The sequence below is a fragment of the Ambystoma mexicanum genome, chromosome 1p (assembly GCF_040938575.1).
Source record: "Ambystoma mexicanum isolate Mex_15411 chromosome 1p, UKY_AmexF1_1, whole genome shotgun sequence".
Lineage (NCBI taxonomy): Eukaryota > Metazoa > Chordata > Amphibia > Caudata > Ambystomatidae > Ambystoma > Ambystoma mexicanum.
Genome location: NC_090921.1, coordinates 398,514,919 through 398,528,327, shown reverse-complemented (window position 1 = coordinate 398,528,327; position 13,409 = coordinate 398,514,919). Strand labels below are relative to the sequence as shown.

The following is a 13,409-nucleotide window of genomic DNA, read 5'->3' as shown; positions in this document are numbered from 1 at the left end:
CATAAATCTCTTAACAAAGCTGCTCCCATCTACCTTGCTGAGAGATTCCACAAACAGACCTCCCTGAGACCATCCAGATCAGTAAACAGAGATCACCTGTCCATCCCCAGATTCAAACTATCCACAATTGGAGGCAACAGCTTCCCTGTGAAAGCGGCCAAATTATGGAACTCCTTGCCTCCTACACTGAGAACAGACCAATCTTACCAAAATTTTAGAACTAACATCATCCTGTGGCTGAAATCCAATGACCACTAAAATGCACAATATTGAATCCTGTACAGCAACTAGCAATGACATTCTGCTAACGGTAAACAACAATATGTTATGCCTTGTATTTAATGCATCCTTCTTACGTCCCACTACTGGCTACCCCCACGTGGTAACCATAACTCTTTTACACATCGCATGTAATATTTGTAAATATCTATGCCTACCTTGTATTATCCATAAACATCTGTATTTGCCTTTTCTGTAAGTTGTCTGCAACACTTATATATACCTTCCCTGTAATTAATGCTTTGTAAGCAAGGTATCTTATACCGTAATTATTGTAACTAAGCTTCGCATATCCTTGTATCTGCTGCGCCCTGATACCCCAAGGTCTGATGCGCATTATAAATAATAAAACAAACAAACAAACATACTGAAACGATATAAAAATACTTAAGAGTAATGATGTAATTGAAGCAACAAGAGAACATGTATAAAATGATGATGAAGTAAATCATGTAGGCAAAAGAAGATAAAGTAACTTGCTGACCAATAAGTGTAAATACGCAGTAACGCAAGGCAGGCAAGACATATAGAAGCTTGCTATAGAGGAAAATATAACATGGCAAAGACGGCCATGATAGGAAAATGGGTGTTGGCTTGTGCTAAGATTAATTCTAGCTACCACAGAAACAGACTAGGGCTGCAGAGTCAGGAGATGCTTGAAAACAGATATGTGGGAAAACAAAGGGGAGTCTATGTTGGCTTGGGATCAAGGATGCTATTTCAAGGAATAGCTGCAAAGCAAATGGAGGCAGATGTATAAGCCATGAGCGTGAGACATATTTCTCTTAGATTAAAGAAGAAGAAAACATTTGCAAGAGCCAAGTATTGGACAATTAACTATGGATAAGGCTTCTACAAGATGGAGTGAGCAAGTCTCTAGAGGCCAGAAGGAGCAATGACACTCAGCATAATTGAATCAAATAGTAGTAAATAAGAGGTCAAAATGGACAAATTTGCAGTCTCCTCACACATGATGCAGAAGTTGAAAACAAGGGCTATTCATTAGCTGAGTTTGAAGATAGTGATGTTCTCATACTCCTTTGAGTGTCCCAGAGCAGAGAGAAGACTACAAGGTCAACTAGAAACAAGAAACATTGGCTTATGGTCAGACTGATGATAATTGATGGAATAATTGGGAAAGTGGGGAGTAATCTGATGTGACTCAAGCACCTGGGTTTCATTTTGCTTGTGTGCTGCTAGCCAATGCGAAAGTCCAAAGTTGGGTGGGAATGACAACCAATCAGCGGGTCTAGGGCAACCTGCTATACAATGTTGCATAGACCAATTTGCTGCCATTTTGTCTGGTATAATCAGTAATAGACATATTTAGAGGTAGCTTGAGGTGTCTTACAGATAAGGGACAGCCAATGAAGTACTAACCCATATGTATTCTATAAGCAGATATGTTCCCCTCACCAATCCCTCCTGTCAATAGGTTTTACAGTTTGCCACGTAGGATGTCATAAATGATGCATATTTTGGTATAAGGCCACTGTAATGAAGTTTGTTTGTGAGTGTCCGAGCATCAGTCCAATGTCTGCCAGTTTACCCTGCTTTATTAAATTGAGTATAAAGTAGTACTTTGCCATATTCTTTGAGTCTGTCCGGTTATTTTGTCTGAAATATTAATTGGTAATTCCATCCAGCACAAGAGACGCTTCAAGGTACTAGGGCACAAAGGTTTGTTCGCACTTGGAATAAACCCTGTTTTGAGGGACCATACAAAGTGGAAGATGTTACTCCAACAGCCGGCAAGCAACAAGGAAGACAAACCTGGCTGCACCTGCATGACATCAAACCATACAAAGGAGAGACTTTGACCCCTACTGCATCTTTTGACAGTGAAGCAAGAGAAGAAGTTCCACGCATGTAGGTCAGATCAGTTACCAAGAGCAAGAATGAACAATCTACAAAGTATGAAAACACTTTGGAATAAAAATTGGCATTTCTTAAATCTAATAACTAATGAATGCACTTGTAGCTATTCTAGAACTATTTTAGATAGGAACAAGAGACAACGTATACATGGCAGATCAAAGGAAAGGAGTACACTGCATCTTCTATGCTGCTAATCATAATCACATTGCACACATTCTTGTATTTATTTATATATTGCTGTCTTACCCAGCTCTGATAAAGTGACACATGGACATTGTAACGTTTCTTGGCAATTCTAAAAACAATCATATTATTTTCAGAATCATTATCACGATTAACATGCAGTTTTGATATAAAAGTGTGATTTACAAAAAATAACAAAATTACATACTGAATTAAAACAAAGAGACTCACTACCATCGGGAAAAGATTTGTTTTTTTTGGAATAGTAACTGTGATTTCATTCTGCATTAGGATTTGTCTTTTCTTCCTTATTAGTCCTTATTAGTATGGCATTTAGACACATAATGATTAAAAATGCAGGTACAGTGGTTTACAATGAAACATTTCTTATGATCCCTAACAAAAGCACGAGTAGCATCTTACCTGATTTTACTAAGCAAATTGTTCGACCTGAAAGGGATGCTGGTGAAGATCATAAACATATAAATACATATCTTGATAATTCTGCCAATCTAAACAACAACATGTGTTATCAGCACATGAAGGAGGTGAAAGGAGTACAACAAACAAACACCTATGGGGAGGTAAAAGGATTATGAGCCCTCTCCTTGGCACATCCTCTTTATTTTTTAGGCGAAGCCTACAACAACAAACGAAACGGTGCCAAGGGGCTTGATATGTTCCCTTTTCAATTAGTGTCCCAATGCATGCAGCATTAATCACCAGTTACTGTTCAGATTCCAAACAAGTTTACAAAAAATATATATCATTTATTAGTTTTCATCATTATTAAAAAACTTTGAGTTTGTTCACAGTCAATATTAAAAGCTTCAATAACCAGACAACTGGTATAAAGTGCAAATAGCATGTACCATTTCACAATTGGAGGTAGAATAGCAGAATAAACAGAAAAAATATGAAATCATCACAACAGATACCAAATAATAAACAGTGTGAAAAGACCAGGAGTGAATAAAGATTGAGATCACTCCGGGGTAGTGTTGTACAAATGTCACCAAAATCAACCTACTCATTCACTACATTCGTTCTAATTCAAATTCAGACATACACATTCATTCATTCATCACTTTCCCAACATGTTTCTTTCTGAACGTGTGTGTGTGCAAAGTGACCAGAAATTCTTCAGGGGTAGTCTGCCATCTACCAAAGCCAAAAATAACCCACTAATGATATCGGAATGAGTACAAATCATCTAATAACAACTACAATCTGATTATTGCAGAGTCAATCAAAAGGAAGTACAAAAACAAAAAGACAAATGTAATTGCTTTAGGCACATATTCATGTGAATTGAAAGTCCAAACTCTTCTCGTCCTGTGAATGGTCCAAGAATTGTTTGAGACTCAACAGCAAGAGAGGGGCTCCATATCTAAAAAGGGAACAGATCAGGGTAAAAATGAGTAATGCCCTGTTTATTCATTCTCTAATGAATAGGAAGGAATGAATATTAAACGTAGATCTAATTTCTGAATACTGGTCGACAAATGATATAGCTTCCTAAATTGGTAGGTGCATCACTTTTAGTGGTTTGACAAGAAAAGAAAAGAGAATGGTGACACTCAATAAGAATAAAAATACTCATAAGAATGAAATTGAGGCACCAACAAATACAAGTAGCAGTAATATACACTGCTCAATGTGTTGGCTCAAACAAGAATAGGAAAATAAGGAACTCATTAGGACACATATGTGCATCAAGCTGCTAAAGCTCAAAGTAAGACTAATCACTTACTTTAAAAAACTGGAGGTTCGCAATGGAATACAAGAAGCATCATCCAAATAAGTCGGTCATTAATTTCGTATGGCTACAGTCGATGGTTGTAAAGACCAACGTTGAATATTCTGCATCAGAACGGCAACAAGGAACACAGAAAGAGATGCATCTCTGTTAATATATTCTTAGAGACATTCCCAGTGTAGCATTTAAAGGAAGAATAAAATGCTTACCATTCCTTATACAAGCATGGTTATGCGGTGGAGGAAACTATGTAGCGTCTCTTTAACTCGTATTGAAAATGTTAAAACTTTATCCGTGTTACGCGTGCCGGACTTGGAATAAATGTCCTGTGCCATTCCTTTGTTGGCAAGTAGCTGCTAAAGTGCTACAAGTGCCGATTAATGGCCTGTAAATAAAAGCATAAAACGCAATTAAATGGCCACACGGCGTAAAGGAAAAGCACATCTGGCATCCGCCTATACTCCTCAGAGCTTAATGAGGCTCGAGTTAGAGAGTGAAGGGGTCAAGTCAGGGTCGTAGTGCACGAACAAGCAGAGGGAAATGGGAAGCAGTAATGGCTCATTAAGTGTGGCACTCCATTTAACATCAAGGAAAGTCCGTATTCAACTGGCTTAAAAGGCTGCGAATTTCGCATAAAAGATTCTTGTGCCCAGGATTCTAAATCTTACCGCGTAATGCGTATCCTCCATTGTTTCTCCGTTCGTGTTCACAGTGACGTTGCTGGAATATTCAGTAGATCACATGATTTTTATGCCTAAATGGACGTGTCTCTGAACGTCTCGCATCTCATCTGATTGGAGCGCTCGTATGTCATGTGATTAAAGCGTACGTCAAGCTGGTACCTTTAACTCCAGTTGCATGAATATAGCCAGTCCCTCCTTTGTTTCTTTAGTCAAAATTAGTCCGTATTACCAAAACAGTTGTGAAGCAACCCCCATTGAGAATAAGGCTGTCAAACACAGGCAATGCTGGTGAGTCAAAAGTGTTTGTAATACTAGAATATATTTAGTTTTGTGTTTAGATAACAATTTACAAATTCCAATCCACTTTCTCATTGAGGCCAGTCCTAGAACTATTAGTTAAGAAGATAAGTTATTGTTCTTTTTTAGAAGGATCATTTTGTCCCTGTTGGAGTCCATACTAGATGTCAATTTGTATAGTACTGTCCATTTCAGGTCTTCCAATGTGTGTTGATGTTCTATCCAGTGTTCGACCATGGGTGCATTTCTAGTACGATTTTTTTAGGCAGCTTTTATGTTCGCCAATGCGGAGTTTCACCTTCCGGTCCATTTTGCCAACGTAAATTTTTTCACATGGACACCAGATAGCATAAACTACCAAGGTGGAATTGCAATTGGTATGGGATTTTTGCTGCCATTTGGATTTAAGCCCTATGTCTACTTCTGTACTCTTTTCTGTGTACTTGCAATATACGCACTGTCCACATGGATAATGACCCACAATTTTAGGGAGACCCCATAAATGAGTCAGACTCGTTGTGGATCGAGGTCTGAGCGACACGTCATTCGTAGTCACTTGTTTTTTCAGATTTTTGCTGCGTTTAAAAGCAACAACAGGTCTAGTTACCAGTGTCTCTCCTTTTTCCAGGATTGGCCAATTTCTCAAAATTATCTTCTTAATGTCATTTGACATGTTGCTGAAGATGTTTACAAAGATTATTTTGGGATCTTTCTTGGTTTCAGAATGTTCTTTGTACTCCACTAAGGACTCCCGATTGTTGTTATTGGCTCTTTTAAGAGCTTTCCTAACAATCTTATACGGATAGCCTCTTTGGTGTAACTTGTTCTGCATCTTGACAGCTTCTTCGTTGAAATCATCCTTCTTGGAACTGTTCCTTTTCAGCCTCAAAAATTAGCCCAATGGGAGGTTGTCCCTTACATGTTTAGGATGTGAGCTACTATAATGCAGCAGTGAATTTCTGTCTGTTGGTTTATTATAGGGTTTGACAAAGATGCAGTTCTTCATTGGGTCTACCATGATGGTAATGTCTAGGAATACAAGTTCGCTGGTGCTGTGGTTGGATGTAAATTTCAGGTATCTGTCTTGACTGTTTATCCACACGAGAAACTCTTCAAGAATTGTTTTCGGGCCAGACCAAATTACAAGGATGTCGTCGATTTACCTTCGCCAGATACGTATTTATTTGAAAAAAGGATTTGTTGGTTTCATGATTTTATTGATTTCAAAGGCTTCCATGTAGAGGTTAGCTACACTCGGAGCTAGAGTAGCTCCCATGGCCGTGCCATGTATTTGCTGGAAAAATTCGCCATTGAAATGGAAGTAGTTTTCAACTAGGCTCATTTCCGCGCACCACAAGATGAAGGAGGTAGGTGTAGAGCCAACTTCATGATCAAACAGAAGTTTTTCTTCCAGCATTTCGATGGATGTCCTCTGCAGAATGCTAGTATAGAGTGCTACCACATCTAACCCTAGTAAAATTTCAGTGTTAGGGTCAAAAGGTAATTCTTCCATTTCTTTTATTATTTGTGTGGTATCCTGAACAAAAGATGCCATTTTGCGAACCATGGGTTGTAGAAAGGTATCTGCAAATTTCGACATGGGTTCTAATACAGAATTGACCCCCAAGACAACAGGCCGACCCGGCGGTTTAGTCATGGATTTGTGTATTTTGGGAAGTGTATGGAATTGAGGTATGCGCGGTTTATCCTTTTTAAGGAAATCTGACTCTTTCTTGGTGATCCATCCTCTTTGTTCTGCTTTATCCATTTTGTTGTTGATCAAGCTTTGTAGTGTGGACGTCGGGTCTTGATTAAGAAGTTTATAGCAACTGAGATGTAAAGGTTGTCTATTACACTCAATTACGTAATCTTCTCAATTTTGTAGAACAATTGCTCCCCCTTTATCTGCTTTGCGAATGACTTTCAGTTCATTATTAAGGAGGTTTTTCATTGGCAGTGACTTACATGGCGACTGCGGCAGGGAGCCGGCGAGGAGAGGTCAGGGAAGGGAGGCGCATAAGAGCAGGGCCAGCAGCCGCACCAGCCACCATCACACCCATTAACCTGAGGAGACCCATTGGCTACGTAACTCCATTGTAGGATTAAGTTTTTATTATCCAAAAACAGCCTTGGTTAGTTCCTTACGACTAGCCCTTGTGGCAGGGTACCATTGCAGAGATATTCCAGCATAATTGAACCATGAAGTTTGGTCCTTGTAAGTCTTTTTCTTAGTTGGCTCAACTCATCCCAATTGCTTATATTGGATGTTTCTTCACTTGACCCTCCAAGGCCTGATGCTTTTTCCAGCAAATCTTTCACATTCTGCTCATCGTAACTTTTATCTTTCTAGAGCCATAATGGAAGAGCACTGGTCCTCGAGGAATAATTCTCCAATGATAGTAGGATGGAATGTAGAATAACCGATCTAGACCTGGATCTTACCTCAAAAATTGTCGTGTACATTTTATAAAGTAACAAGCATATGTCAAAATGTGTCCTTATGGGTTCCCATAATCCATGTAGCCAAGGAATAAAATGGATAGTAGCTTCGATTGTGATTGTGGTGAGCTGGAGCCACCTGATCATTGACAGAAGGGATCTTCAGTAAATCAAGTGCCACCGTAGCTTCCAATTGAACCAGAATAAAGTAAATGCAGAGAAAAGGAAATAATTGTTGTTTACCAGCACCATAGAATGCTGCTGCTCAGGACCAGTCCAACACTGAATGTATCTGCACTGTGAGGAGGATGTTAAGAAAAGCTTGTTGCGTGCATATTTATTCACGTTTTGTTAAATGTTAATTTGTTCTGTCCACTAGAACAGAGTGCATAGTATGTCATTTCATTTCGTTTCATTTCTTGAGTGTTTCCCTCAACCTCCAAAAAATGCTGCACCGTTTTATTAACTATGAGTACTGTAATGAATACGAGGTACAGGTTAAGCTTTGGGGTATTTGTTAATGGAAACCATCAGGCCTTTGCAATGAGAATATTTTATTGCCATCTTGCACATAAGTCTGTTTTCCCTGCTTCCTTAAAGTTCTGAAGATAGCTGCTGAATGATATCCCTGAGTCCTCACTGAAAAAATCCAAAACAAATGGAAAATATCGAAATGGCAGAAAAATTTGAAAGCCTTATGAACATTCATGGTTTTGATTTGGGCTCTCGATATATGGACTTGAAACCTCTTGGCTATGGCGGCAATGGCTTGGTTTTTTCTGCTGTTGACAACGATTGTGACAAACGGGTGGCTGTGAAAAAAATAGTTCTTACTGATCCCCAAAGTGTTAAGCATGCTCTACGTGAGATCAAAATCATCCGGCGGCTTGACCACGATAATATCGTGAAGGTGTTTGAAATTCTTGGTCCGAGCGGCAGTCCGTTGACTGATGATGTGAGCTCCCTTACAGAGCTGAACTCTGTTTACATTGTTCAAGAGTACATGGAGACGGACATGGCTAAACTGCTAGAGCAAGGGCCTTTACGGGAGGAGCATGCCAGGCTTTTCATGTACCAGCTGCTACGTGGGCTCAAGTACATCCATTCAGCAAATGTTCTTCATCGGGATCTAAAACCAGCAAATCTCTTCATTAACACTGAAGATCTGGTGGTTAAGATCAGTGACTTTGGTCTTGCGAGAATTATGGATCCACACTATTCTCACAAGGGCCATCTTTCTGAAGGATTGGTAACCAAATGGTACAGATCGCCTCGCCTGTTGCTCTCCCCTAACAACTATACAAAAGCCATTGACATGTGGGCTGCAGGCTGTATATATGCAGAAATGCTGACCAGGAAAACCCTGTTTGCAGGGGCACATGAGCTTGAACAGATGCAGCTGATTCTCGAATCAATTCCTGTTGTGCACGAGGAAGATCGTCAGGAGCTTCTCAGTGTAATTACAGTTTACATAAAAAGTGACATGTCTGAGCCACACAAGCCTTTAATGCAGCTGCTTCCAGGCATCAGCCCCGAAGCGTTGGACTTCCTGGAACACATTTTGACATTAAGTCCCATGGACCAATTGACAGCAGAGGATGCCTTGTCCCATCCATAAATGAGCATTTATTCCTTTCCTTTGGATGAGCCCATTGCTAACCATCCGTTTCACATCGAAGATGAAGGGGATGATATTTTGCTTATGGATGAAAGTCACAGCCACGTTTACAGCTGGGAAAGATATCAAGAAAGTGAGTTTTCAGACCATGACTGGCCTATCCATAATAATCATGAAAATGATGAAGTGCAGCGTGACCCAAGGGCTCTTTCTGATGCCACTGATGCTGAAGAAGTACAAGTAGACCCACGAAAATATCTTGATGGAGACAGAGAAAAGTACCTTGAGGATCCTGCTTTTGACACCCACTTTTCTACTGAGCCATGCTGACAATATCCAGATCACCATGAAAATAATTATTGTGATCTAGAATGCAGCCACACTTGTAATTACAAAATACGATCTTCCTATCTCGATAATTCGGTCTGGACAGATGGTGAAGTTAATCATTACTATGAGCCCAAACTTATTATTGATCTTTCTAACTGGAAGGAGCATAGCAAAGAGAAGGCTGATAAGAAGGGCAAGTCAAAATGTGAAAGGAACGGATTGGTGAAAGCACAGATAGCACTTGAGGAGGCTTCACAGCAAATGGTTGAAAAAGAAAGGGAGAAAAACCCAAGATTTGATTTGGATTCCTTCATAGCAGGTACAATTCAACTTAGCTTGCAACATGAATCCTCTGATGTTGACAAACTAAATGACTTGAATAGCTCTGTGTCCCAACTAGAAATAAAAAGTATAATCTCCAAGTCACTAAGTCAGGGGAAGCAAAAAAAAAGGAATGGCCAATTTGGCACAAATGGGTGCCCTCAACCAAAATTCTTGGGAAAGTACATTTCTAAGCAGTGGTGATGAGAGCTTCCTTATAGATCAGTTTTGTTGTGAAGTAAGGAAAGATGAGCAAATTGAAAAGGAAACCACTTACACCAGTTATGGTTTGCACTATGGTTTTACTGCCTTATCACACATTATTTAACATCCACCTGTTTGGAGGCTTTCCACTTATTCATCTTTGATTTTGTTTTCAGTTTTTCATGTCATGGAAAGCTCTCACTGTGTATAGGAATTTGTATCTTGGAGGTGCTTAACCTATCTCTACAAATAAAAATTAGGAACTGTTAGACAGGTTTTTTAGTAAGAAGGAGGATCTAGAGTCTTGTGAGCTAGAACCAGTGGAAGAAGGGAAACTCGGGGTGAAAGAGAGAGATGAAGGCTTTATCAGTTTTAGTGGGGACATCATCTTAAATAAGCAATTGGAGTGCATTGGCATCCCTCCGTTTCACAGTCCTGTTGGTTCACTCCTTAAATCAATACAAGCAACATTAACCCCTTCAGTCATGAAATTATCTCCCCAAGTTCCTCATAAAACTTACAGCAGCATTTTGAAACATCTAAATTAAACACTCAGCAGACAATTATTTTCTATTCTTCATTTACTAAGTATTTTTTTACTTGAATCAGATGGTGTAATTTTAGCATCTTTCATTTTATTGTTATGTTTACCATTGTTTTTACAATTCAGAATTACTTTTTCATGAGAAGTTTAGTTTTTGTTTTAAAATGCCATTTTTGCACACTATGAAAATTGAAGAACTGAGCAAACTAGTGCAATGCAGGAAGTGACTGGACAAAAATAAATACACTAAACCAAGTTAAAACATTCTATGATTAAAACAGTTGTCCATGTTTTGCGGGGGGTGGTTTGCCGGGGGTTTGGATAATGATCTTGCTTTGAAATGTACACAGTGAGACTACATAATTGCATGAAAATGCCCATTTTCTAGTCGTTCATCTTTCAAGTGAGCATTGTAGAGTTTTTCATATTAAACACATTTCTTAAAGCACATGATACCAGCAGCAACTGAAAGACGATATTGGTATGCATGTGTTATCTACCTCAAGATAACAGCATTATGTGGCAAAACCATTTAGCCACTTGTAGTGCTTTTCATCATGCACTTCTGTTAAACCAGCATTACTGTAGTAGCTACTCTGCATTGAGAAAAAATCACTCAATATGTGTAAATGTTCAGGCATGCATTATTTGTAGTGAAGTGTTAATATGCAGGAATTGTCATATATTATAGCAAGTTACGATGTGTATTTAAAGTCCACTTCTTTTTGAAGTACATTTACAAACATTATTTGTTTAGCACTATGGTTTTACTGCCTTATCACACAGTATTTAACATCCATCTGTTTGGGGGCTTTCCACTTATTCATCTTTAATTTTGTTTTCAGTTTTTCATGTCATGGAAAGCTCTCACTGTGTATAGGAATTTGTATCTTGGAGGTGTTTAACCTATCTCTACAAATAAAAATTAGGAACTGTTTTAATATTTTTTTAAAAAGGAGGTTTTTCATTGCTTCTTCTTCTTTCTTGCTGGTGTTGTTATACGTGTTCCGATTTGTTAGGTTGAGTTCTAATTTACCCAAATCTTGTAGGATGCAATTCTCATAGGTCTTTGCCTCCGCGATCTGCAGTGAAGTGGGTACACAAAAAGCCGATTTATTCTGTAACCCTGAGTCAGATTTCTCAGGTTCGTATTCTGTTCCTTGAAAATGTTGGAACAAATGGATCTTGCGCATAAAATGGGCGAATTCTTGGCGAAAGGTAAATCTGTCATGGAAATGAGTAGATACAAAGCCCATTCCTTTTTCAAGCATTGTGTACTCAGTAGATGTTGGTGAAAGATTTACAACAATGCTTGCATGCTTCGTGTCGCACGTGGCTCGAAGCCCCATTCGTCCTGGCCTCTCTCTAAAAAAATGTTGTGGTTGCATGTTGCCCCTGTTTTGTTGGTTGCCGCGATTTGACATATTCCTGCCTCTGTAATTGTGTTTTCCACGGGGGCGTCCATTAGAACGTCCTCGGTTGGTGTATGAGTCACCATTTAGACTGCCGTCGCTTGAGCTGAAGGATGTATTTTTCAATGCTACCTTTTTAGTTCCTCCAGTGGATGGATCATTTTGTCCAGTCTGATTATAATTCTCCTGTGTGTAGGCAAAAGCCTTCTCATGAGTGAAATTTGTTAAGTCCCGATTCATCCTACGAACCCTTTCCCTTAGTGTCTCCTCTTTAAAGTTTGTCATTTCTAATAGGAGTGTGTCCAATCTTTTTTTATAGAGTTCCAGGAGAACCGCTTTTTGAATTTCCTCTTCCAGGGTTTTTAGATCAATTAGAATGTTTTCAGTCATTCAGTTGCTGTGTCTATTATCAAGATGACCCAATCTCTGCCACAATTATTGGCTACGTAACTCCATTGTAGGATTAAGTTTTTATTATCCAAAAACAGCCTTGGTTCGTTCCTTACGACTAGCCCTTGTGGCAGGGTACCATTGCAGAGATATTCCAGTATAATTGAACCATGAAGTTTGGTCCTTATAAGTCTTTTTCTTAGTTGGCTCAACTCATCCCAATTGCTTATATTGGATGTTTCTTCACTTGACCCTCCAAGGCCTGATGCTTTTTCCAGCAAATCTTTCACATTCTGCTCATCGTAACTTTTGCATCTTTCTAGAGCCATAATGGAAGAGCACTGGTCCTCGAGGAATAATTCTCCAATGATAGTAGGATGGAATGTAGAATAACCGATCTAGACCTGGATCTTACCTCAAAAATTGTTGTGTACGTTTTATAAAGTAACAAGCATATGTCAAAATGTGTCCTTATGGGTTCCCATAACCCATGTATTCATATTCAAATCTATTGGTGCAAACCTATCCAGGTGTCACCGCCTTTCGATCAAAACCACTATGCGAATGAAAGATACCTCACGGCCCATCGGCCGTACAAGAACTACAAACAAACACCTATGGGGAGGTAAGAGGATTATGAGCCCTCTCCTTGGCACATCCTCTATATTTTTTAGGCGAAGCCTACAACAACAAACAAAACGGTGCCAAGGGGCTTGATATGTTCCCTTTTCAATTAGTGTCCCAATGCATGCAGCATTAATCACCAGTTACTATTCAGATTCCAAACAAGTTTACAAAAAATATATATCATTTATTAGTTTTCATCATTATTAAAAAACTTTGAGTTTGTTCACAGTCAATATTAAAAGCTTCAATAACCAGACAACTAGTATAAAGTGCAAATAGCATGTACCATTTCACAATTGGAGGTAGAATAGCAGAATAAACAGAAAAAATATGAAATCATCACAACAGATACCAAATAATAAACAGTTTGAAAAAACCAGGAGTGAATAAAGATTGAGATCACTCCGGGGTAGTGTTGTACAAATGTCACCAAAATCAACCTACT

General features: G+C 38.9%; 1 pseudogene; it reads left to right on the top strand.

Annotated features, from left to right (window-relative positions):
* Positions 1-7,607: 7,607 nt before the first annotated feature.
* On the top strand, positions 7,608-10,565 carry LOC138571166 (mitogen-activated protein kinase 6-like; annotated as a pseudogene).
* Positions 10,566-13,409: the final 2,844 nt, after the last annotated feature.